The sequence below is a fragment of the Urocitellus parryii genome, chromosome 14 (assembly GCF_045843805.1).
Source record: "Urocitellus parryii isolate mUroPar1 chromosome 14, mUroPar1.hap1, whole genome shotgun sequence".
Taxonomy (NCBI): Eukaryota; Metazoa; Chordata; class Mammalia; order Rodentia; family Sciuridae; genus Urocitellus; species Urocitellus parryii.
Window position 1 is genome coordinate 10,074,074 of NC_135544.1, and position 26,366 is coordinate 10,100,439.

At 40.4% G+C, this 26,366-nt stretch overlaps 1 protein-coding gene and 1 long non-coding RNA gene across 7 annotated transcripts in view; one reads left to right on the plus strand and one right to left on the minus strand.

Moving 5' to 3' along the window:
• Window positions 1-26,366, minus strand: part of LOC113193907 (uncharacterized) — a 106,497-nt gene that overhangs the window by 71,139 nt on the left and 8,992 nt on the right. The gene's annotated exons all lie outside the window — the stretch shown is intronic.
• Window positions 21,362-26,366, plus strand: part of Plekha2 (pleckstrin homology domain containing A2) — an 83,423-nt gene continuing 78,418 nt past the window's right edge. Inside the window, exon 1 of the mRNA XM_077792453.1 lies at window positions 21,362-21,383. The gene's annotated coding sequence lies outside the window, so the exon portion shown is untranslated. The remainder of the gene's footprint in view (window positions 21,384-26,366) is intronic.

The window sequence follows — 26,366 nt, forward strand, 5'->3', positions numbered from 1 at the left end:
TACCAGATATGCAAAGTCACCCCTCCTTTCATCTCCCTTGTCTCTTAACCTAACAGCAATTTCCCAGCCTACTTTGCAGAGCCCCAAAGGGACCTCAGGCTTGCCAAACCCTAAATTCTGCCAGAATGAAGCGGAAGTTTCTTAGGAATGGGCCCCACAGTCCCCCTGGCTGTTCAGTCATGTGTCCCTGGGCAGGAACACCTGGCTGCCCCTCCAGGGCTACTGAGGACATTATACTACTCCATGGTCAACCATCCCAGGAATTTGGGCCTCCTGGATTTGTCCCATGCAACTGGGAAAAGGGGCTTTTAGTGCTCCAACTCCAAGAACTCTGACCTTTAATTCAGGAGCACTGGCCCATCCTATCTCCAAAAGGGAGTTTTTGAGGATATGGCAACTGCTGCATTAACAGATGACTCTAGGAAGGAAAGGAAAAGGCCTGTTCTAAAAATACATGTACCGTTCCTGGATGATGCACCGGCCTCCTCCCCACTCCCACCCCAATCACCCTTGTGACTGTCGTGGAGCAGAGCAGCCTCAAGCCAAGGGATTAGTGCAATCACAAGGTCAACAATAGATACCCCATCCATAAATACTCCTGGAGAGCTTTAGTCATTGACTAGGAGCCAGGAAGGGAAAAAAGAAGAGGGAGGTGGAGAGAGGGTTGGCAGCCTGCTGGGGCTAGCTTCAAACAGCTACAGTAATTTTTTTTTTTTTTTAACCTGACTTTCCACTAGAATGTAGAGATCTATGGAGGGAGTATAGCTAGGAGAGAAAAAAGAACAATTACCACAAAAATGCTTTTTTTAATGGGTAGTGTCCTGATCTTCAGAACATAGATCGGTCCCCCAATTCTTTGTTAAAAGAAAACCAGGAGCTGGTACTACTGGCAATTTCAGAATCTCTGTTATTAGTCAGAATGTTAAATTTATATAACAGGAAGAGAAAGCAGGGTTCCTGCATTGATAAAGTTGGAAGATCATTTAGTTTCTAATCTCCTGGGATTCATGGACCTACACACCAGGAGGTGATTTGTTGGAAGGGTCTGTTCTGTGGGAACTGAGGACCTCGCTTTCTTGTCTGTCATGTGCACTTCTGGGGTTGCAATGCAGATGAAGACAGTGAGGTTGGCTGAGGAAGACATGAAACGCTCCTCCGTGTGGGAGCAAGTTGCCTAACAGCATTGTTCCTAAATAAAGAAGGCCTTGATGTACTGGTAACCACACCACAGAACTGATATTCAGCATCTTCACCAGACAGAGGGGAGGACTGGGGGCGGATCGGCTTTACTGTCACCAGCAGAGACAACTTCCAGAGCAGCTTGGATGAATCATCTGGTGCATGCACACACACCCCAAAAATTTTAAATATGGATGAAGGGGGTGGGGAGTTGCCAACTAACAGAAGCTGAATGTTAGGTACATGATTTTTGGACCTGGTATATCTAATTCTGTCTTCAGTTATGGATTCTTTTAGTCCCTTTTGAGTGAAATTATAAGTGACTTACCTAAGGACCACTAGAACTAAACTTATTCTAGAAAAAGCTTAGAACCTAAGTTATTTTAGTGATGTGGCTAATGTAGACACCTAATCAAAGAACAAATCAGCTAACTGGACATGGTCACTAATGTAATAAATATCAAATGTGCTGTGGCTTGGGTCTGGAATGTCCCCCAGGTAAAGACTTACCTGTTATAGGGTTGGTCCCCAGCCTGTGGGACCATTGGAAGGTGCTGGATCCTTTAGGAGGTGGGGGCTAATGGGAGGAAGTTAGACACTGGGGATGTGACCTTGAAAGGGATATTTGGACCTCTGTCTCTTCTTTTTTCTCTCTCTGCTTCCTGGCCACCATGAGGTGAGCAGTCTTGCTCCGCCACGCTCTCTAGCCATGATGCTCTGCCTCATCACAGGCCCCCAAACAAAGGACCAACCAACCATGGACTGAAATTTCTGAAACCATGAGCCAAAATGAATATTTCCTCCTTTAAATTAATTTATCTCAGGTATTTGTCATAGCAATGGAAAGCTAACACGGAGATTTTTTCTAATAAACAAAACCACCCATATGTATCAGCCAAGACCCTGACAGGTAAAACTTTCCAATTTGATAGTTTCATAAAGGGGTTGTTTACAACAGTCTGAGTGGGGTTTGGCTGTACAAAGAGGGAGACCCTGTTACTACCCTTGGCCTAAGAGGTCAGGGGAGAGAGCTGAGTGGAGGGAGCCACTACACATTGCTGTCATGATGTACTGTGTGGTGCCACAGGCCTAAAGCAACAGGGCCTCCCGACCATGGACTGCAACCTCTGAAACTGTGAGTCAAAATAAACCTTTCGTCCTTCATGTTGATTGTCTCAGGTATTTTGTCCGAATCACAGAAAGCTGATTAAGACAAAATTTTATTAACATCTTTGTTTTTCTTCTAAAAACCCAGGTTCTTAGTTCCAGAGTGAATTTGTGTTTTACTTGGTATTCAGAGCAAAGATTTAGAACCCTGCCCGCCAACCTGCTGCTCATTTGGTCTCTCTGTCAGAGGCAGGGTATGACAGTGGGTGGACAACAGAGTTGACAAAAAATAGTGTCAGTTCTTATTCACAGAAAAAAGGACTAAGGACATGGCTCAGTATAGAGCATGAGCTCAGTATGTGAAAGGGCCTGGGTTTAATCCCCAGCAACACAAAACAACATATCCAAGAAAAAAATGCTATAGAATTAAATTTTCATTTGCCTTTAGAGACACAGGTCCTGTGTCCACAGAAAAGTTTAAAGATTGTGATCAATCAAATGAGAATGTAGGAAACTTTTGTCTTAAGAGACTCAGAAGTCAGCAACCAGCCAAACACGGCTGTGAAGGGTTTTAGAGTATGCAATTGGAGATATGTAAGTAACGATTCCATATGAGGTGATATTTTATCTATATTAAATGTCTTGCTAGGATCTAAGCAGCCAAAATTCCATATGCTGTTCCAGCCACAGACACTTTATACAAGTTTATTATATACAATGAAGTGCCTGGTCCTGCTCTGAAGACACCATGTCTTTTGTATCAAATTATTGGTGAGTCAAGACATAAATGAAAAGAGTCAATTGAAATTTTATAGCATTAAGAGAGGAGAGACACTGACTTACACTTCACCAAGAAGCCACATTTTGCTTACCATTTAAGATCAACTTGTTATAGTTTGGTTCCAGAATGTTCCCTGAAAGCTCATGTGTTAAAGGTTTGGTTCCCAGTGCAGTAGTGTTTGGAGATGGGTGTCTGGGGAAGTGATTGGATCATGAGGGCTCTGATTTTTCTCAATAGATTAATCTATTGATGGGTTCACAACTGGATCATTGGGGGTGGTAGAGATGATTGGATGTAGGGCCTAGTTAGAGGAAGTAGGTGACCGGGTGCATGCTTTGGAAGATATATCTTCTCACCCCCATTCATTCTACCTACCCCCATTTCTCTTTCTCCTTTCCAACTAACATGAGGTGAACAGCTTTGTTCCCCCACACCCTTCTTTCAAGATGTTCTGCCTCAACACAGCCCAGAAACAACAAATCCAGCTGATCATGGACTGACACCTCTGAAACCATGAGCCAAAATAAATCTTTCCTCCTTTAAGTTGTTTTTCTCAGGTATTTTGTCACAGCCACAAAAAAGCTAACATCCAAGTAAAGTCCTCACAAATAAGGACTTATGGAAGAATGAATCATGATTATCTGTAGCTTGATTTAAAGTTTTCAAAGCTTTCTTCAGAAGTTGGTAACGATGACATCACACGACAGCTCCAGTCAGCTGCCCTCTACTAAGGACTGCTTCTTGCAATCCTAGTGCAAACAATGACCTCTTCTTGGCAAAGCCTCTGAGTGAGCTGTTGCAGCTGCAGCTCTTTGGGGAAAAAGAATTCATTCCCGCTGGTCTTCTTCATGGGGAGTATATGCTCCTTTGGTGCAGATTTGGATCTAGAATGTGCCCCAAAGGCCCACATGTTGGAGGCTTGATTCCCAGCCTGTGCTGTTATTGGGAGGTGGTGGAACCTTAAGGGGGGGGGCTACTGCAGGGAAATTAGGTCGTGGCAGGGGTGTGCCCTTGAAGGGGATATTGAGACTCTGGCCCCTTCCTCTCTCTCTTTGCTTCCCAGTTGTCATGAGGTAAACAGCCCTCTTTGCCATGCATTCCTGACCATGATATTCTACCTTGCCCACAGGCCTAAAATCAACAGAGCCACTAACCATGGTCTGAAATCAAAATGAAACATTCCTTATAATTTGACTATCACAGGTATTTGTTACAGTAACGGAAAGCAGACTAGCACCTTATCTCATTATGACTTTTTTCAGTAAGAACTCTTAAAAGCGTAATCAGGGATAGCAGTTCCCAGCCCTGTCCAGCAAAAGTGCATAGGCAACACTGGTCCTGTTCCATGGCTCGGCGATGGGTTTGTAAGCTTCTCAACACTCTGACTAAAATACCTGACAGGAACAACTTCGAGTAGGAAAAGTTTAATTTGGTAGGGGTTTCTGGGTTTCGGGGTTTCAGAGTTTCAGTCCGTGGTCAGTCAACTCCATTGCTCTGGGCCCAAGATGAAGAAAAACCTCGTGGTGGAAGGGCATGGTAGAGAAGCACTGCTCTACTCATGGCAGCCGAGAAGCCGAGAGAAAGGGGAAGTGGCCACAGGGAAATTGAACCCTTCCAGGGAAAGCATCCAGAGACCCATGTCTTCCATTTATAACCCACGTGCCTACAGTTACCACCCAGTTAGTCTATGCAAATTAGGATGGACTGACTATGTTCCAGCTCTCATAGTCTATTCATTCACCCCTGAGTATTCCTGAATTGACACAAGAGCTTTTGGAGGACACCGCACATCCACAATCACAACAAACTAACATTGCTACCTCTTTGCTCCTCCAAGCCAATTTAGTCCCACCTGTTTCTAAGCTGCAGTTGCTGAACAGGTTGGAATAGGCAAACATTCCTAATTTCACTCTCAGTCCATGGCAAGTCTGAAATGACTCTGAACACTTGGTGGTCATTTTCTGATTCTCACCCATATTTGTGGCCCACCTCGGGATAATCAGACAAAATACTGGCACCTTCCACAACAATATTATAACACAATATGGAGCCACATATTGACCTTCAACTTCAAGGTCAAGGAACCTTGAAAAAAACTCCCTGTAACAAATCACCCAGGACTCGATTACATAGTCCTAGGTTATCTAGTTATGTTTTACATATTATTGTGACAATTGACGAAAATCAATTAATGTTTTCTAGATCTACCTTCCTGAGGTAGTTACTTCACCCCCACAAAGATCACTATTATTCTATTTTCTGTTGCTTTTAATAAGTTATTTTATTGACATAATAAGCATACAGATTCATGGGGAGTTTGTGAAAATTTGATACATGTATATAATGTATAATGATCAAACCTGGAAAATTAGCATTCCCATCAAACATCAAATATTTCTTCCTGTTGGGAATCATAGGTTTCCAACTCCTCTCTTCTAGTTCTTTATAACATATAATAAGTTGTTATGAACTATCATGACCTCACTGTTCTGTAGAATATTTACTCATTTTCCCTCACCTACACTCCACCGTGATAAGCACTTAGCAAGAGATTATGAAGTGACATATCCAGGTCCAACAGTCCTGTACCAAGTAGATAATGGATCTCTTCATACCACCAGATATTGGACAAGCACCTTGGAGATGTTCCATGGTATGGATGGACCTTGCAGAATAATGAGAGGTGGCTAACAAGTAACCAGACTTCAAAACAGCTCATGCCCCATGCATATTTTTACTTGTTCAAACTTTTTCCCAGTTCATTCCTTTTTTTTAATTTTAATTTTTTTTAGTTGTTGATAGACCTTTATTTATATATGGTACTGAGAATCAAACCCAAAAGTGCACTACCACTAAGCCACAGGCCTAGCCCCCGAGTTCATTCTTTTTAAAAAAATATTTTTAGTTGTAAATGGACACAGTAACTTTATTTATTTATTTTTACATGGTGCTGAGGATTGAACCCAGTGCCTCACACCTGTTAGGCAAGTGTTCCACCACTGAGCTACACCCCACCCCCTCCTAGTTCATTCTTACCAAGGAGGACCAACATGCGAATGTAGGCAATGGTGGGAATACCAGTAGCTCAAAGACCAGTAGTTTTGTTGTAAATCTCATCTGGCATTTTGTGGGTATAACTCAATGGTAGAGCACTTTCCTAGCATGGGCACAGCCCTGAGGTTCCTACCTAGCCCTCTTCCCCCCATTTTAAAAAGTACTTGAGCTTGGTGACACATGTTTGTAATCCTTGTTACTCGGGAGATTGAAGCAGAAGGATTGTAAGTTCAAAGTCAGCCTGGGCAACTTAGCAAAACCCTGCCTCAAAAATTCTAAAAAGAGCTTTGTAGTTCAGTGATCAAGAGCTTGCCTAGCATATGAAGACCCTGCGTTCAATTCCCAGGATGCACACACACACACACACACACACACACACACACACACAAAATGCACTGAGTTTCGAGCTTCTTCTGCTACTTTGGCAGGACTCATGAGTAATCGAAATATGCAAAATGGGGGTTGGGGTTGTGGCTCAGTGATAGAGAGCTTGCTTCGGATGCCCAAGACCATGGGTTCAATTCTCAGCACCACATAAAAATAAATAAATGAAATAAAAGTATTGTGTCCAACTACAACTAAAAAGTAAATATTAAAAAAGAAAGAAATATGCAAAATGGAGGAAAGATTAAGAGGTCATGCCGGAGATTTGTCTAGTACACACTGAGGATGCAAAGGAAGACATGGCCCATTCTATTTTGGAGGCAGTCAGTGGTCAAGAAGGTCATATGGATGAGGTGACATTTTATCTTTGTCTTGAGAGATGAGAAATTTTTGTTTGGTGACAGGATGAGAATGCCTCTACCCAGTAAGACATCATAAGTAAAGTCAGGATGGAATACATTATGTGATCTGGAGGCCACTTGTGGCCAAAGGGAATAGGGGGCACAGGGAGAAATAAGGATGGAGAGAAACATGGCACAAGATGACAAAGGGCCTTCTAGGACAGGTGAAGCAGCTTAAGCATTTTCCATAGGCAAATGGGTAACACTGAAGCCACTGGAAGTTTTTAAACCCCAGAGAGACATAATCATGTATTTGTTATAGAAAAATTAACCTGGAAGCCATGTAGAAGGAGGATTCCAGCTGTAGGAAAAAGTCCAGGGAGACATGTTGCTCTCCTGCTTAAAACCTTCCAAGAGCTTAAAACAAAATCAAGTGGGCTGGGGGTGTAGCCAGCTCCGAGGCAGAGCACTTGCCTAGTATGTGTGAGACCTTGGGTTCCATTTCACTGAGAAACAAACAAACAGTAAAAAAAAAATAAAATCAGATGCATTTCCCAGAGGGCCTGCCTCCAGCCATGAGGCCCTTTGTGGGCTTCTCCAGTGTGGCCAGCCCATTCCACCTCCAGGCCTTTTGGCATTTGCTGCTTCTCTTACTTGGAGTTTGTCCTTGGATTCTCCCACGACCCTTCTCTACTAGTTATCTCAGTCTCAGTATTAGCCTTAGCTCCTTCAAAAGGATAGCATGCCTTTCATATCACTTTAATACATTAGAAACCTGATGTTCTTTTGTTTGTTGAATTATCACTGTCTTTTATTCCCTCAGATGTGCTTCATGAGGGCAGGGGTCATCCCTGTATTATTCACCAACATGTCCCTTGCCCCTGAATGAATGAATGAATGGTCCACATTAGGAATCATCAGGGCCTGAATTAAGGTGGGGGGGGGGGCAGGTGGGAAGGGAGGCGGGAAGGAGAGAGATGTGAAACAGTGAGATAGATATGACTAATTGGATGTGGGTGGTGAGAGAGAGGGAGGAGTAAGAGTGACATTTGGGTTTCTGGCTTGGGTGGCTGGGTGGATGGTTGTGTCTTACAGAACAGGGAATGCAGGAGAGAGAGGTTTATGAGGCACAGTCAGTTTCAGGTATGTTAATCTGGAGACATTCAGAGGTAGAAGACCAGGAAAGCAATTGGATATGGCAATCTAGAGTTAAGGAGAAAGGATCAAGCTCAAGATACATATTTAAGATCTGTCAACACATAGGATAATTGAAGACATGCAAGACACAGGAAAGATATTCATTAAGTGAGGAGGGAAAGGGTATGGTTGCAAGTGGAAGCAAGAGGAGATGAGCACTGATTCTGAGAACACAGCTCTCCTATGGATGGAAGGAATGTCTAACAGCCCTTATGTGACTTCTGGGGATGATCTGTCCCATCGCAGACTGGGCAGGTAGCTGTGATGCCAGAACTTAAGGAACAGTTTATAAGGGCCAAGTGAGAGACGTTTTCTCTAGCCTGGCTTCCCTGACAAAAGAACAACAGGTTTCATTCATCCTGGGGCCAATCAGGGAGTGAAGCACAGAGCAGCTCCTAAGCTGCTGCGCTGGACACTGGGGAGGGATTTTATCAATGCAGTGTGTGCACAAGAACCAAACCCGCAGTCTAATCATGCAGTTCCCTTTCTGAAATCTGCTGTCTGTGAGAGTGGATAGGCCCACTTATATAATTCCCTATTTTACCTGTTTATGTACTTATTTACCTATTTATTTTTGTGGTGCTAGGGAACTAACCAGGAACTCATGCTAAGCCTGTGTTCTACCACTGAGCTATACCTTTAACTCCATCTGTTCTATTAAGATGTCTTTTCTTTTTGGGGGTGGAGGGGCAGGGGAAGGTACTGGGAATTGAACTCAAGGGCATTCGACCACTGAGCCACATCCCCAGACCTATTTTATATTTTAATTTAGAGACAGGGTCTCACTGAGTTGCTTAGTGCCTTGCTTTTGCGACCACACCCAGCTTCTTTCTGTGGTACTGAGGATCAGAAGTATATATTTTCAATAATAATAATTCAAACTCATTGATGAAAAATATGGAATATAAATCATAGAAATAATCTTCTAAAAACAGTACTAAAATTAGCCCTTTTTTTCCTTCTAAGTTTCTTTTCTTTCCTTCCATGGGCTTTTAGAAATATAGTTAAAATTATATAAAATTTAATATATAATTATAGAATTTAATACATTTACATATTCAGACATATACATATAATTTTTATCTTGGCTTTTCTTTTTGGTAGATAATATAAATATTTTTCCATATGGTTTCGGCATTTTGATAACTATATAATATTACCGTCCCAATTATTGAACACTTGGACTATTTTATTGTTTCTCTATTTAAAATGTATGTATACAGTGATTTAAAAAAAATCATTGTGTATTAGTTTGCTAGGACTCCAAAACACAGAATGAATAGCTTAAACAACAGTTTGCTTTTTCAGAATTCTGGAGGCTGGAAGTTCAAGATCAAGGTGTCAGCAGGGTTGGCTTCTGCTGAGGCCTCTCTCTTTGGTTTGTAGATTGCCATATATCTTCCCTCTGTGTGCTCACATCTTCTTTCCCCTGTATCAGAACATCTCTGTTGCCTCTCTGTCTAAATTTCCTCTTCTTATGAGGACAGCAGTAAGAATGGATTGAGGTCCACCCTAATGACCTCTTTTAAATTAAACACCTCTTGAAAGGCCCTGTGTCCAAATACAGTCACATTTTGAGGTACTGGGGATTACAGTGTCAATGTATGAATTTGGGGGTAGGGGACACAGTTCAGCCCATAACACACTGTGTATAATTTTTCTTCTCACCTGTACTTCTAATGATTTCCTCTGGATGGATTTCTCGAGTGGGAATCATAGGTCAAAAATAAAAAATAAAGCTTTTGAAAATTGCTTATTCAAAAGAATTTAACAATTGCTGTTGCAAAAGGTCACTTATAATTTTGTTTCTTTAAATAAGTGCATGAACCAACGAAGGATTCCATTCAGTTGCATATGACAGTAACTCATTCACAATGACTGAACTCAAGCAGGATTTATACAGTGACTTGAAGTGAAGCCTAGAAGGTGGTCGCAATTCGCAGAGGCTTCATGATGGACTGATGTCGTAAGCACCTTCAGAGTGTCTGTTCCCCCATGTCCTGCAGTCTTTGGCATGTGGCTTTCACATCCCTGGCCTTCACACTTGTATTCTGTCTCTTATCCGTGGATCTCCCTGTGGCTGGCTCCCTCACTTCCTTTATATTTTTCATCAAATGTCACCTTCTCTATGAGGCATTTCCTGGCCACTATTTTTTTTCTTTCTTTTACTTTTTTTTTTTTTTCAGTACTGGAGATTAAACCCAGGGTCACTCTACTATTGAGCTAAATCCCCAGCCCTTTTTATTTTATTTTGAGAGAGGGTCTCCAAGTTGCTGAGCTGGCTTTGAACTTGTGATCTTCTTGCCTCAGTCTCCCAAGCACCTGGGTTATATAGATGCATACCACCATGTCTTGCTCCTAGTCACCCTTTCTAAAAGTACTTCCCTATCTCTTCCTGTCCCTCTTTACTACTCTATTTTCCTTCTTAGAATGTATTATTATTTAATATACTATTTGTATTTAGCCAGCTTTCTGTTGCTATAAAAAATGCCTGAGAAAATCAACTGATAAAGGAAAAAGGTTTATTTTGGCTCATAATTTTGAAGGTTTTAGATCATGATGAAGTGGTTCTGTTGTTTGGGGGCCTGTGGTTAGGCAGCACATTATAGGAGGAGCATGTGGTACAGCAAAACTTCTTAGGAGATGAAAAAAAAAGAGAGAGAGAGAGGAAGAGAAAGAACCTATGGTCCCACAATCCCCTTGAAGGTCATGTACCCAATGACCTAAGAGGTCCCATTAAGCCCCATCTCTCAAAATTTTCCACAACTTCCCAATAGTCCCAAGGGCTGGGAACCAACCCTTTAGTACATGGAACTTCAGTGTACACTTATCTAGCTCTCAACTTCAGCAACAGTTATATGCTTTTAATTATTTTTTTGGTGGTGCTGGGGATCAAACACAGGCCCTCACCTATGCTAGGTAAGTGTTCTACCATGGAGCTACATGCTCAACCCTATATTTTAATTATTATTTTGTTTTCTTTCTCCTCCCCTAGAAAGGAGAGCTCCAGGGGCTGGGGATGTGGCTCAAGCGGTAGCGCACTCGCCTGGCATGCGTGAGGCCTGGGTTCGATCCTCAGCACCACATACAAACAAAGATATTGTGTCCGCTGAAAAAACTAAAAACTAAAAAATAAAAAATAAAAAAAAAAGGAGAGCTCCACAAGAGTATGGATTTATCTGTTTTGTTCATTAGCATACACATGTGCACACACGCGCACACACACGTGCGCACACACACAACTTCTAATTTCAGGAAAGACGAAGCTGAAACGACTTCCTTCTCCCTTTCTTTCTTCTTCCCTTCCTATTTCCTTCCCCCTTTTAAATTTGATGTGGCTGGGGGCTGGGGATGTGGCTCAAGCGATAGCGCACTCACCTGGCATGTGTGCAGCCTGGGTTCGATTCTCAGCACCACATACAAACAAAGATGTTGTGTCCGCCAAAAACTAAAAAATAAATATTAATATCTCTCTGTCTCTCTCTCTTAAAAAAAATCATTAAATTTGATGTGGCTTTATCAAAACTACACAGAAAGTTAATGACAAAGCCAGAGAACTGAAATCCTAGAGTCCTGAGTTTTTGGCCCTTTCTGCTACCATTGACCCTGAAGGATTAGCATAATGGGCTGAAAGAGAAAATTTTGTGGTTGAATTTAGGTTTAACAAGCCTTTTGAAACAGGATGCTCATGAGGTCATCTGTTCAAGTCAGTAGTACAGTATTCTCAAATCCTTTAGCACCTTTTCTGAAGTTTCTGGGGAGGTAGGAGACTGAAATACATGTTGGTTCTGCTGTCTTTATTCAATTCCTCATTATTCCTGAGCCTGGTTTTCTGAAATTTCCTTATAATGTAAAGATCAGTGTATGTAATATTTTTAAAAAGTATTATTTTAATGAAACAAATGTATGGGGTTCAGGGTGATAATTTAACACTTAGACTATTTTATTTTTTCTCTATTTAATATATATGTATACAGTGATAAAAAAATTATTGTGTATTAGTGTATTAGTATGATGATCAAATCAGGGTAGTTAACACTGCTTTCTCCTTAAACTTTAAAGCAATTTTTTTCAATTATAAAGTAATGATCATACATATTTGTGGAGTACAGAGTGATATTTCAATACATATATACAATATGTACTGATCAAATTGAGGTAACTGATATTTTCACCTACATTATTTTGTGTTGGGAGCCTTTGTGCTCCTCTCTTTGAGTTACTCATATAATAGGTTATTGTGAGCTATAGTCACCCTCTGTGCTGTGGAATATAACACATTGACATTTATGTAAAATAGGAGGTATAAATGTAATAGAAATTCTTATAGATGCACAGAAGGTCTCTGGAAGGACATAAGAAGCTCTAAGGATGATTTTGAGGAGAGGAAATCAAGGGCTGGGTGAAGAGGAAAGAGCGTAACCTAGTTACCACGCAACCCAAGGATACTTTTGAATATGGTTGCAAAAGGATCAAAGAAAAAAAACAAACTCTTAATGTCAATGCATTGCCTCAGTGGTGAAATACTCATTGTTTCCAATGTAAAATGCTACTGAGCCAAAGTCCTACCAAGTCCCCACATTATGTAGCCCTGCCCATCTTTCTGACCTTTTTTTCTTTCTTTTTTGGAACCAGGGATAGAACCCAGGGGCTCTTAACCATGGAGCCACATCCCTAGCCTTTTTCATATATATATATTTTTTAGAGACAGTCAAGGTCTTACTGAGTTGCCTAAGGCTTTGCTAAATTGCTGAGGCTGGCTTTGAACTTGCAATCTTCCTGTATCAGCCTCCTGAGCCACTGATATTACAGGCGTGTGCCACCCGGCCCAGCTCTGACTTATTTTCTACATATCTCCCCTTGCATACTCTGCTCTAGCAACAAGGGCCTTCACGCTATTCCTTGAACAAGTGGAATCTGTGCTAAACAGGGCCTTTGATTTACCTCCCCTTTGCCTGGAATCCTCTTCCCCAAGATCTTTGTGTGTCTTACTCTGTAACCTCATGCAAGCATCCCTTCCCCAAGGGGGCTCTTTTCTAAAATCCCCTTTTAATGCCTGATCTCTTTATTCTTTTCACCTCCTCTCCTTTCTCCATTTTATTTTATTAAGTTTTTTTTTAAGTTGTAGATGGACACATACCTTTATTTTATTTATTTCTTTTTATGTGGTACTGAGGATTGAACCCAGTGCCTCATGCAGGCTAGGCAAGTGCTCTACCACTGAGCTACATCTCCAGCCTTCCATTTTAAATCATAAAATAATGTCACTTATTTATTTCCTTGCTTATGTAAGGCCCAGTAGGAAGGGACTATTTTCTTCCCTACTATATCCTGATAACCTAGAATCAGAGATTACCACAAAAAAGGCACTCGCTAAATTTCTTCTGATTGAATGAAGAAATGCATAAGTGAATTTATCAATGTGCTAATGCAAGGCAATACTGGACCTACCTAGTTCAGGAGGGCAAATGAGTTTCCTTCACTTACCAGCTCCCATCAATGCAGAACAGCTTGGAAACTAGACTGAGAGGATTTGAGGAATGACTCAGGTGATGATTAACCTTGTGGTTAATCAGCAATGTTGGCTGTGGGCAAAGGAAGGGAAGACTGTTACATATGTCATCTAATTGCAAATCCAGATAATCTGGTGGGTTTGGTTAAAGCAAAAGTCAGATCAAGAGCATTAGAATCCAATGTTCATTTTTGAATAATGAACTTGAGCCAGATGTGGTAGTGCATTCCTGTAATTCCAGCAACTTGGGAGGCTGAGGCAGGAGGATTACAAGTTCAAATCTAGTCTGAGCAACTTAACAAGACTCTGTCTCGAAATAAAATAAAAAGGGCTGGGAGAGAACTGGCCTACCAGCTGGCCCTGGGTTTGATTTTCTGCACCACCACAAAACAAACTCTACCTTCAAAAACATGATGTTATCAAGCAAACCACAAGATAATGCCTTCATTTCATATTTATTACATTTGCCTGCCTTCATTCACTGTTGAGAGGTTCATTGTTTAATCGTCTAGACCAAATAGTCAGAAAATCTTAAACTTATCAATTTATTTTTAAATGGATTTTTTTTTAAATGTGTGTGATGCTGAGGATCAAATCCAGGGTCTTATGCATGCTAGGCAAGCACACTACCACTGAACTATGTCCACAGCCCAATTAAAACATTTTTTGGTGCTGAGGTGGGATTGGATCCAGGGTCTAACATATGCTAAGCATGTTGCTATACCACTGACTGAACCCCAAGCCCCTCAGGCAGGGTTTTCACTTTTTCAAATGTCAGATTCACTAGGTTTCTGGGAGCCAGTGCTCAGGAGCCCCTAGAGCGCCCCGACTCCCAACACACTTAATATTAATTTTTCTCTTCCCTGGAGGCTTCAGTCAAACAGAACAACTATCTCCACTAGCCAGAAGCAGCAGTTTCTTACCCAGCTTTGATGCACACAAGAGAATCTGGGTGTGTGTCTTTAAAATATAGCTCTAACTTGAAATATACCATGAAAACTATCTAGCCAGGTTTGAGTCACAGATTCATCTGTGACCAATCAAGTGAGCCAGCTGGGTAGGACACCATGATTGGTCTCAACTAGACCAGGTTCCTACTTGTAGCCAATCTACCATGAGTTACAGAAGAACATGGAGACTCCCCTTCGTGGACCCCTCCCCTCCAAGGGAGAAGGACTATTTCTCAGGGGAGTTGTGTCATGGGGAGACAGCCATCTCCAAAAACAGGATATGTACTAATGTATAGGACATGCTAACCACTGGTGATCACACAACTTCTTTCCAGATTTCCCTTCCTCCCACATCACCCGCTCCTAATACTCATAACAAATGCTTGCTATCATTTCCCCCCATAGTTACCAGGGATTCTATTTAAATTCAGTGACTCTGATGGGAACCTTCTTACCAAAAGTCACCTGAACTGAAATCGGCATAGGTGCTCCTTTCTTCATGAATTATTTCACCTGCAGTTGAGTTGCACATTATTTGACTTCCCTTTCCACACCTGTTGCCTGGTTCAGCCCTCTGCCACCTGGTGCTATTATTCCTCCTTTGATATTTAACAACTCTACTGCCCTTCAGGGTGGTGTGGGGCCTCCAGCAGTCCTATTGATGTGTCCACCTATTTGTAAACAGTCATGGCTTTTACAGTGCTAGCACCTGGAAGGCCTCTAGCCATCAAACGGTCCAATACTTTATTTTGTAGGGGGAGAAAATGAGGTTAAAGGATTTGCTTAAAATCACCCAGTGTCTTAGTAGTGGCAGAGCATGGCTAAAGTCTTGCTGTTTTCTGGTTCTTAATCCAGTATACTTTCAGGAACCAGAAAGAGCCCCCAGTAAAAATCAAACAAATAAATAGAGTGGTTGAGTATGTGTTTAACATGCTCAAGGCCTTGGGTTCAGTCCCAGCACAAATAAAGAAAGCTAGCTATATAGTACTCAGGCCCTTTGACCAAAGCCCCTAGTTCCTAAAAAAAAAAAAAAAAAAAAAAAAAAAATTGTATATATATATATATATATATATATATATATATACACACACACACACACACACACACACACACGCACGCGCGCATATAAAATTATTTTTTTTTAAAAGTAAACTCATCCCTTCTGTGAGACTGTGCCCTGCAGGGCCATCATCAAAACAGGCCTCCCTCTGCTTGTCAGGCAGATGAGTCGCCCTCATGCTCAGCAGGGAACACAACTAACACCTTACTGATGGTCTCACTGATGGACTTTCAGGATGAATACTTTAGACTGAGAAATTTATAAGCAATAGAAGTTTATTACTTACAGTTCTGGAAACTGAAAAGCCCAAGATCAAGGTGCCAGCAGATTTGGTGTCTGGCAAGGGCTTAATTGTTTCGTAGATGGCACTTCTTGGAAACACTTTACATTCGGTCTCTTTTATATAAAAGGGCATTAAATCCCATTCTTAATAAATCAAATAAAAATTTCATTTTAACTGCTTAAAGATGTCCCCAAGTCTCTTCCAGTTTACCCTGTGATTAAATAAGTATTATAATTATTGTGGGAAAAATGGGAGACATCAAGTCCAGGAGTTCAGAAGGAATCCAGTCTAGGGAGATTCTGTAGACTGACGCTGATTAATATCCACTTTGAGAAAACGAGGGCTGGGGGAGTCTCCTTACTTGACATACAAGAAACCGAGACCCTATAGCATGACAGAGCAGGAGCTGCTAGGAGGAACAGAACTCAAAAGCATGTCTTGTGGGCTTTAAGCTTATCATTATAGAAGCAACAAATGCACACGGTTTAAAAAGTCCAATAGCACTTCAAGGCTTGTAACAACAACAGCAGCAACAAAATAGTTCCTTGCTTCACTTGCTGCCTTCATTTGAGAGACAATCGCAAATCATTTTCCTTAAATGGTTTTTCAGATTCCATGTCTGCTTTTCAGAAGTCTGATAAATTCTGACGACTTCTCTCGAAGGTGGCCTGTGTCTTTCTGCCTGGCAGCTTTGAGGATCTTCCCTGTATCCCTGGAGTTCTGAAATGTCTGATTTCATTTACTGTGTGGGGCACTCAGGGAGCTCTTGTATTATAATGTGGAAACTGATATACTTCAGTTCTGGGATTCTATCTTGACTTAGTATCTCTATTTTCTCTTTTTGAAACTCTCATTTAGCTGACATTTCTCTTATTTGTTATCTTCAATAATTAGCTGCACCTCTTGGATTTGTGTCCACTTTTTGTATCATTTTTTTCATTTTTCCTACTTATCAATTTTTGTCTCTGATAGATTTCCTCAACTTCATCATTTAACTGACCCATTAAATCTTTTTAAAAAAATTTTTAGACATTGATGGACCTTTATTTTGTTCATTATTTATATGTGGTGCAGAGGATCAAACCTAGTGCCTCACACATGCTAGGTAATCACTCTACCACTGAGCCACAACCCCAGTTCCCCATTAAATTATTTTCTGTCATTTTATTTGTTAACCTCCATGAGTTCTTTCTTATTCTCTGAATGTTCTAAGAAGCATCCTGAGATGTGTGTGTGTGTGTGTGTGTATATACACACACACATATATAAAATACACACATATATATATATTCCTGAGTTATATTTACATACATGCATATATAAATATGCATACACCAATACACATATATATATATACTCACATACATTTATATTTTGAAATTTATTTTAAACTAATAAAAATAAAAATAGTATGTATTTATTGAATACTATGTGATGTTTAACTCAGGTTATAGATATGTATCTCCTCAAACATTTACCATGTCTTTATGGGGAAAATATTCAAAATCTATTCTTCTAGCTTCTGATGTGTATATTTTTTAAATTATCATTATTTTATTTTATTTTATTTTTTTTTTTTGCACTGCTGGGAATTGAACCCAGGCTTGAGCATGCTAGGCATGTGCTCTACCATTGAGCTGTGTTTCCACCCCCAAATTATCATTTTAGAGCGAGTGAAATATCTCACTTCAATATGATAGTAGTTTAATTTTTCTCTCTCCCTGCACTGTCTCTGTTTCTTCTAAGTTCTCCTTTTCTCCCCATTTGTTTGTTTGGGTCTGTCCTTTACGTTGGAGGATTCCAACAAGAACCTGGAATGTTCGATGGCTCTTGTTGGTTGAGAGGCATTTATGAGAGATGCCCAAAGCTAGTTTGAAAGTGTTGAGTACACGTGAGGGTTTAAGACAGGTGGGCCGCACCACGTGCATGGCACTGAGAGACACAGATCTGCTTCGGTACAGGTTTTCTCTTGAACTGACAGTTTCCCAGGAGGCCACTCTTCCACACTCCTACCTGGGGACGGAAGCTGGGAAGGTATAAACCTTTTTCCGGATCTTCCAGTCAAGTTGGGACAGGGAGATGGGGGAGGGGTGGTGCATTCAGGATCCAGGTATTGGATGACTCCATACCCCTAATGTCAGTAAATCATCTTGTTTTTTTGTCCTGTGTGGACCCAGAGCCCTAAGCCCAGATCCTTTCCTGACTAACCTCTCGGTCACCTTCCTCCTCACCTCCTCAGGGAAGCCTTCAGTCTTCCTGTTTTCAGCCCCGCCCAAATCTCCACCTCCTCTTACCCTTTTGACAGGTTCCTGGTGATCTAATCCCTGAGGCTGTCTACGTTTTGGAGATGCAAAACAGCTGGTTTGCTCCCAACTCCTGCCAGGTTGAGGAGATTTGTTTCCACTTATTTATTACATGTGTTTCTCAAACATTGAAAATTTCTGTTGGCAGTTGACGTTTTCACATTCTCTTTGTCCTTGAGTGTTTGTGTCCCTTCTTCTCATTTATTGTCACTTTAGTGGAGGGTTAAGAGGCAGCTGGGATAACATTATGTGTTCAATTGATCTTAATTAACTGGGATCTCCAGGTGCCTCCTTTGAACTCCACCTTCCAGCTTTCTGTGTTTTCTCTGTCCCTGTCTTCTTCCTTCCTTCCCCTTTCCCTCCCTTACTCCTTCCCTCTTTCCCTCCCCCTCATTCCCCTCTTGTCCTTCTTTCCCCCTCTTCATCTTCCCTCTCTCTCCGTCTTTCAGGATGCCTTTCCTTCTCCCCTTCTCAAAGGGCATTAGGAAGACTGATGTTCTCTACTTTTAAAAAATGTTTTGAATATAAATAGCACCTTGGAATCTGGCTCTAATTTGAACATGCCACGTTTCTGCAATAGACTCAGAAATACCAACAACTCCAGAATCTGTGCTCCCTAATCTTTTCCCTCTGTGCATTAACTGAAAAAAATTCTCTTTGGTATTTCTAGGAAGAAGAATATAGGCATTTTATCCATTTCAGGTCTGGCTACTCTTGCTCAGAGTTTGGATTTTGGGACCTTAACCCATAGAACAGAGGAAACAGGACAAAGAGTAACTTTTGACCCAAAAAGGAAACAAGTCCAGGATAAGGGTGAGACCAAGAACTAATTAATTGATGAATTAATTCAATAGATAAATATTGAATATCTAGGTATTATCCTAGGTAGAGGGGCTATAAAATGAATAAGACATTTAGAGTGGTGTTATTTGTGTAAATACACATACCTACTATATGCCAGGCGCTATATTAGACACTTTGACTTTATTTATTTTTCACAATGGCATTGTGTGTTAATCATTATTGCATCTATTTTCATAAAAGAAAACTGCCCCAATAGAGGAATGCACAAGTACTGTGAAGCCATTGGTCTTCATGTCTGTTTTGGTGCCACACCATGCTGTTTTTGTTACTATAGCTTGGTAGTATAATTTAAGGTCTGGTATTGTGATGCCTCCTGCATCACTTTTTGTGCTAAGGATTGCTTTGGCTAATCTGGGCCTCATATTTTTCCAGACGAATTTCATGACAGACATGAAGACCAATGAAGCAGAATAGAAGACACGGAGACACAACCAAATAAATACAGTTATTTCATCTGAGACAAAGACACCATAAGCATATGGAGAAAAGATAGCCTCTTCAACAAATGATGCTGGGAAAACTGGAAATCATATGTAATAGAATGAAATTGAACCCTATATATCTCACCTTGCACAAAACTCATCTCTAAGTGGATCAAAGACTTAGGCATTAGACCAGAGATTCTGCACTTAATAGAAGAAAAAGTAGACCCAACTCTCCAACATGTTGGCCTGGGAACCAAATTCCTCAACAAACTCCTAATGCCAAGAAGTAAAATCAAGAATCTAAATAAATGGGATAGTATCAAACTGAAAAGCTTCTTCCCAGCCAAGGAAACGACCAGGAATGTGTACAGAGATCCTACAGATTTGGAAAAATCTTCACCTCCAGTACATATACAAAGAACTAAAAAAACTTAACACTAGGAAAATAAATGACCCAATCAATAAATGGGCAAAAGAACTGAACAACAAACACTTCACAGAAGAAATATGAATGGTCAAAAAATATAAGAAAAAATGTTCAATATCTCTAGCAATTAGAGAAATGTACATTAAAACTCATTCCAGTCAGAATGGCAATTATAAAGAATACAAGTAACAAAAATGTTGGTGAGGATGTGGGGAGTAAGGTACTCTCATATACACTGTTGGTTGGACTGCAAATTTGAGCACTATGGAAAGCCATATGGAGATTCATTAGAAAGCACGGAACGGAACCATCAGTTGAGCTAGTTATCCCACTCCTCAGTTTATACCCAAAGAACTTAAAATCAGCATACCACAATGATGCAGCCACATCCATATTTATAGCAGCTCAACTCACAATAGCCAAACTATGGAAACAACCTAGGTGTCCTTCAGTGGATGAATGGGTAAAGAAAATGTGGTATCTATAGAGAATGAAATATTGCTCAGCCATAGAGAAGAATGAAATTATGGCATTTTCCAGTAAATGGGGAACTGGAGACTATCATGCTAAGTGAAATAAATCAATCCCCCCAAAACCAAAGACCAAATGTTCTCTCTGATTTGTGGATGCTAACCCCAAATAGAGGAGGTTGGGGAGGAGAATAATAGAAATAGATTGGACTGGACAGGGGGTAACAGAGGGAGGGGAGGGAAGAGGGGAATAGGAAGGACAGGTAGAATTAAATGGTCATAACTATCCTAGCCTTCTAACTCCACATTATGTATAAGAGTGGGAACCTGATAGAATAAGTTATACTTTATGTATGTATATTCTGCCAAAATGCATTCTATTGTCATGTACAACTAAAAATAAATAAAATAAAGTACTGTGAAACCAAAGAGATAAGATTTTTTTTTTGTTTTGTTTTGTTTTGGCTGAGCATCACAGGAGGCTCTGTCTATCTGTTACAGGGGATTCTACCTGAAACTGGCTCTTCATTCTTGGTCAGTTACCCTTTATCTCCTCCCTCTGCTCCCAAACCACAGAAAACTCTTAGACATGCAGTGCTTTTCCTTTTTCTTACTTTATCCTCCTCCTTTCCTTTTTCTTGTTAGTAACAAAAATGTACCAGTGTTTCAAGACACTGGCTCAGGAAGGACCAAGAAACCGTTGGGGATGGGACTTACTGGGGTGGGTAGGTCTAGAGATTTTTTTTTTTTTTTAAGAAAGGAAGATCCTGTTTCCCAGAGGACAGCCAGGCGAATCACATGGGTGAGCTGGGGAGAGGAAAAGCACACACACCCCACTCTCTGAACTTCATCAGTTTTTTTTAAGCTCTAGTCTTTGAAACAGGAACTTGGCTTGTGTCTCCTGAACCAAAAGCACACATTTTGCCTTCCTCTTTTGTGCAGTCACCTTGTCCTTTGTCACTGTCAGGGGAGGTGGCTGCCACTGGCTGCTACAGAGCTGCCTACCTTTGTGCAGAGAGCCCGGTTCTTCCAAAGCCAGGGGTTGGGTAAGTGGAGGTCCCCTGGGGGGGCTCTGGTCACTTTGGTTATCCTAAGAACTGGGTAGAGAAGGTTGCTGGGGGGTGAGGGATCTGAATTGCCTAGTATTGAGAAAAGGAGGTGGTGGGGTTGGGGGTAGGAGGCAGACTGGGATTTTGCCAAATTACAGATGAAGCCAATGAGATCCAGAACAATCCCCAAAGGAGGGCCCTCCCACACCCACAGGAAGGCCAAAAAAAGGCTTGAAATTCAAATTATTTTTGGTGCCTGGGAGATGAGAGGAGAGTGAGAGAGGGCAGCGGTAGTAAGTAGGAACTGAAGGGGGAAGGGAAGGGGAAAAAAAGGGAAGGTTCAGTCTGTACTTTTCCTAAGGAACAGCTCATAAGAGCACCAAACAGGAGAAATATAGTTGGATGATTTGAATAATACTTTAAAATTTTGTATCTGTGGAGTAGACTATATAGAAGAATATTCACAAATTTTGTATCAATTTAGTTTCTGTGCTTAAAGAAATCTCTGCTCCCCCTCCTTTTTTAACTTCTACTTGTTTGGATGCTGGAGATGGAACATAGGGCCTCAAGCATGCTAAGCATGCACTCTATCATTGAGTTACATTCTGGCCCCACAATGTCTATATTTTTTATTTACTTATTATTTTGAAAATAATTATTTATTGGTTTTGCACGTGGGGATTTGAACCCAGGGCCTCACACATGCTAGATAAGCATTCTACCACTGAACTACACCCTAGACCTACACAATTGTTTTATTTTTGATTAACATGTATTAATTATACAGAATAATGGATTTCAGTGTGATACTTCCACACATGCATTCAGGGTGCACTGAACAAATCCAACTTCCCTCTCCCTACCCTCCTCCACACACACCCTTCCCAATCTCTAGTAATCACTATTCTACATTCGGGTCAATCTCTTTTTAGTTTCTACATATGAGAAAGAGCATGTGGTTCTGGTCTTTTTGTGTCTGGCTTATTTGATTTACCAATAATGTCCCCTAGTTCCACCCATTTTGCTGCAAATGACAGGATTTCATTCCTCATTGAACCCAGGGTCTTGTGCACACAAGGCAAGTGCTCCACCCCTGAGCTACATCTCCAACCCACAGCCCCTGTTTCTGAGATGACAGGACAGAGGGGTTTTGTCCACACTGTACCCATTTGCTCCCTCTGCTTCTCTTAAGCCCTTTTGATTGTGCTGGTTTCTATAAAAGTCCTTCTTCTTTCATGATGTCATGTTTTTGTTGCTTCTGCTTCCATTTTTGCTTTTGGTAAGAAAGATGGAGAATAGGTGGTGGGGGGGGACACAAAAATGGACAGTACTGATGAAAGGTAAGAAAGTAATACTGCATTGGAGAATTAGGTAGAGGAAGACGGGAAAGTTCCCTTGGTCAGGTTCTTTATCCTATTTAGGTCTCAGTTTTTCTCACCTCTAAAAAAGAATTATGTGGATTAGATAGGCTTGCCAGGTAGATACTGGACACCCAGTTAAATGTGAATTTCAGACAAAGAGCAAATAACTAAAAATCTGAATTACAATTCCATGCATTTAAAGTAGTTCCTTTTAAACCACCTTCTGCCAATGGTGTTTCAATAGCGGGTAAGCATAGAGCACACTGTTTTATGGGAATCAGTGTCTAGATCTGCCTGAGATAAAGGGGGGGCTGGTTTTACACTGGGTCTCCACTCTCCCATCTCCCTTTGCACACTAGGCCTCTTTCTGGTTTATTAAAAAAAAAAAAGAGAGAGAGAGAGAGAGAGAGAAAGAAAGCCAGGCCTTGCCCTGGGTTGTAAAAACCTCCAGGATCAAGATAAGGGACAATTAGAAATATCTGTGTTTTGAGAAAGTAAAAGGCTTTTATAACTGAGACAAATCATTTCATCATTTATTGCTTTCCATAAAGCTGGTCCACTGATAGATCAGCAGAATAATCTTTGTTTATAAGACATAATTTACTTTTTTAAAGAACAGTTTGGGGTTTGCAGCACAATATAAAGTATAGAGAATTCCTATATATCTTTTGCCCCCACACATGCACAGCCTCCCCCATGGAATAATTTTTGGAAGAAGATAACTGATTGATATCTGTCATGTAACATGAAGGAGGTCTAAGAATTGAATGGCATTGCTAAGCAAGGTGCTGCTGAAAAGTAAATTTCAGGTTCCTGGGCAAAGGTAGACTGGCCAGAGACCTTCACATAGGACTTTCATCCGTGGGGGATTTAGTCATTCCCGGCTCCCTTCTGAAGCCATAAACCCTTTTAGGTTATATTCCCTTTTTCCTTCCCTTTTTCCCTTCCTGGACATCATTATAACAAAAATTCTTCCAGTCCTATCTATTTATTAATATGAACAAGGTTTCTCAGAGCCTCAGAAAAATGAGAAATAGGAATAGTATGGATACTAAACTCTGCTCATTCTTGCAATGAGTAATGTTAGTGGATGGATACTTAAACTCATTACATATATCTGTATATGTAAATACATAATATCCCTACATTTAAAAGTTCGTCTTTATCCATCTCATTACGGAAATAATTTCCAATACTATTTTACTGTTTCATGCTCAAAGATCAATAAAATATATATATTTATCCTGTTATTCATAATTGTAATAATGGCTTAGTCTCAAAAAATGTTTTAACACTGAAAGCCTTATGGGTACAGGATAATTTTTTAAATTATAAAATCAATTTACATATGCATTTTTGTTTCAGAAAAATGGCAGGGCAATCAATGAAAGATGTCCAGGCATCAAAATATCTGACATTTTGATATAATTCTTTGGAGAAAAGTGTACTTTAAGGAGGAAGGGGAATGATTTAACATTTTTGGCTGTCAAAGAATTACTTGTTCATTTTTAAAAATGAATGATGGTATCAAATGACTATGGTACTTAGATTCTAATGGGTACATTTATCAGAGTGATATAACAGTTTTATTTTAAAACTTGCCATGCTAACAATCTGCAAAATACATCCTTTACAAACACTGAAGTCTACCATTAGAAGATGTGAATGCCAACAAAAACATATGTGAAGGCACACATAGTTTTTCAGCATTTTTTTTTTTTTTTACTGGATGTAGGTAAGAAAAAGTTTGAAGAACGCTGCTTGATACCATTCTCATACTGACATTCTTACTCATAACTACTCATTTCCTGTATTTCCAGAACCTTTATGACCTTGAACAATAGAAAGGTAGGCACCATCACCCCTCCAATCTCAGGGAATTCCTAACCTAAAGTTCTTTGTACCTCACCATGCCACCCATCTACTCTGAATTGGGTGGTAGTTACAGGGTCATAGTACAAAAGCTTAAATTGGAGTAACCGAAAATAAACCAGCCCCTAGACCTCATGGCTGAACTATTTCAAGAATATGTTGTTACATTTCAGTGGCCATGATTTGACTCATAGTGTACTCAGGAACATATAATTACAAGCTTTATTCTAACGAACTTCTGCAATGCTTGCTTGTCACCTCCTGCATGTAGGGGAGAGCTGCAAAAGAGTTTTATGGTAACTGGAATGATCTAATCAACCCGATGTGTATCCTCAGGGAAGCGACTTTCTTGAATACCAGATGGGGTTCTGGTGGAGTTTCTCCAAGTATTTCTTTTTAAGGAAGGCAGACAAATGGTTGGAAGTGGCAACATGCCCAAAGGGCAATGGGAATGTTTATGGGGGCATCTCTGTAATAGGGACTGTAGCAGTAGAAGTGGGAGAGGAATGAAGCATTGCTTTTCATCACTAAAAAATAATTAGTTCACCCCAATTTAAGTATAGGTGTTCTTTAGTGTTCTTGGGAGATTAGTTCCAGAACTATTCTCAGATACCAAGGTCCCTGAATGCTTGAGTCCCTGATGTAAAATGGCATAGTATTCGTATATAACCTACAACTTCCCATATACTTTAAACCATCTCTAGATTACTGATAACACTAATATGATCTAAATGCTATGGAAGTATTTGTTAAATTGTATAGTTTAAGGAATTATGAAGAAGAAAGTCTGTGTATGTTCAGTACAGACAGAATTTAAAAATATTTTTTCAGTGCATAATTGGTCGAATTCACAAAGAAGTTGCAGACATGGAAGGCCGACTGTACTGTTAGCCACAATATTGGAAACTGTGCTTAATCAGTTCTGAAGTTTATAAGTAATGATGCCTCAGTTACCTAGGGTTAAAGGAATATGTTTCTCGGCAAGTACTTTTAAAAAACTGATTACTTCTACTTAAGCACAAAACTCACAATTCTTTTAGCTTTAAAATGCTTTTTAAAAATCAAACTTTTAATTTAGAAATAATTATAGTTTCGTATTCAATTATATGAAATAATTCAGGGCAGGGGGTGTAGTTTGGTGTTAGAGGGCTTGCCTAGGAGTGAGACCCTGGGTTTCATCTCTAGCACTGGGGGAGGAAAAAAAGACTCAGAGAGGTCCTATGCACCCTTTGCCCAATTTCCTCCAGTGGGATTACCTTGCAAATGACAGTATGATATCACATCCAGCTAAGACACAGAACAGGTCCGTCAGCACAGAGACCCCTGTGTGCTTTGGTAGCCATACTCACTCCTCATACCTTTTAGCCTTTTCTTAACACTTGGTAAATACTATTTAGTCTCTATTTCACCATTTCAAGTGTTCTATAAATGGAATCATGCAACATGTGACCTTTTGATTGTTTTTCATTCAGCATAATTCTCTGAAGATTCATCCAGGTTGTGGTATAGTTGCCTTCTATAGCTGAGTAGTATTTCATGATATGGGTATACATTTTGTCTAATTATCCAAGAGCTGAAGGACATGTGGGTTGTTTATGATTTGGGATTATTATGACTAAAGCTTCCAGAAACAATTCAGTTACAGGTTTTTATGTGACCATAGGCCCTCATTTCTCTGGACTAATTCCCAAGTGTGCAATTGCTGGGTCATATGATGGTTGTATGTTTAATTTTTAAAAGAAATTGA